Source organism: Sinocyclocheilus anshuiensis, unplaced genomic scaffold, assembly GCF_001515605.1.
Source record: "Sinocyclocheilus anshuiensis isolate Anshui unplaced genomic scaffold, SAMN03320099.WGS_v1.1 scaffold205, whole genome shotgun sequence".
Lineage (NCBI taxonomy): Eukaryota > Metazoa > Chordata > Actinopteri > Cypriniformes > Cyprinidae > Sinocyclocheilus > Sinocyclocheilus anshuiensis.
The window spans coordinates 2,092,943-2,093,468 of record NW_015536497.1 but is presented as its reverse complement, the minus strand read 5'-3'; positions in this window follow the sequence as shown (position 1 = coordinate 2,093,468).

The window sequence follows — 526 nt, the reverse complement described above, 5'->3', positions numbered from 1 at the left end:
AGCTTGTAACACTCCAAAGAGAAAGAAAAAATTGAAATCGCATCATATGACCCCTTTAAAGTTTTGAACTAAAATATAATTACAACCTTATAGCCTTCGAATTAATGAAAATGCATATGCATAGAAAACGTAGATAGTGTGGGTTGCTTCTGGTGCTTGGATTTGTACTTCAATAATGAGGTCCATGTTTAAGAATATAATTTTTTCTCTCTATTTAACAGCATTAACTTACAATGAAAGACGTCTTCCCTCAGGTAGCTTGAATGTTTTCCTGCCTTGCTGGATGTTGGGCTCATGATCAATAAGTTGTTTGCATTGGCCCAAACCGATTTGGCAAAATCAAAACACGGACGGTGAAGGGAACTGCCGTCAGCGCGAGACCCGTTGTGAAGCGGGAGCAGCTGGCAGAGGATTCCGCTTGGTCTGAAAGCCTTCCTCAAATGGCTTCTTCACAAATAAAACAATGATTTGCGCAAAAAGAATGATTAATTATCAATTGAGAATTTGTTATTGATATGGTCTAGTG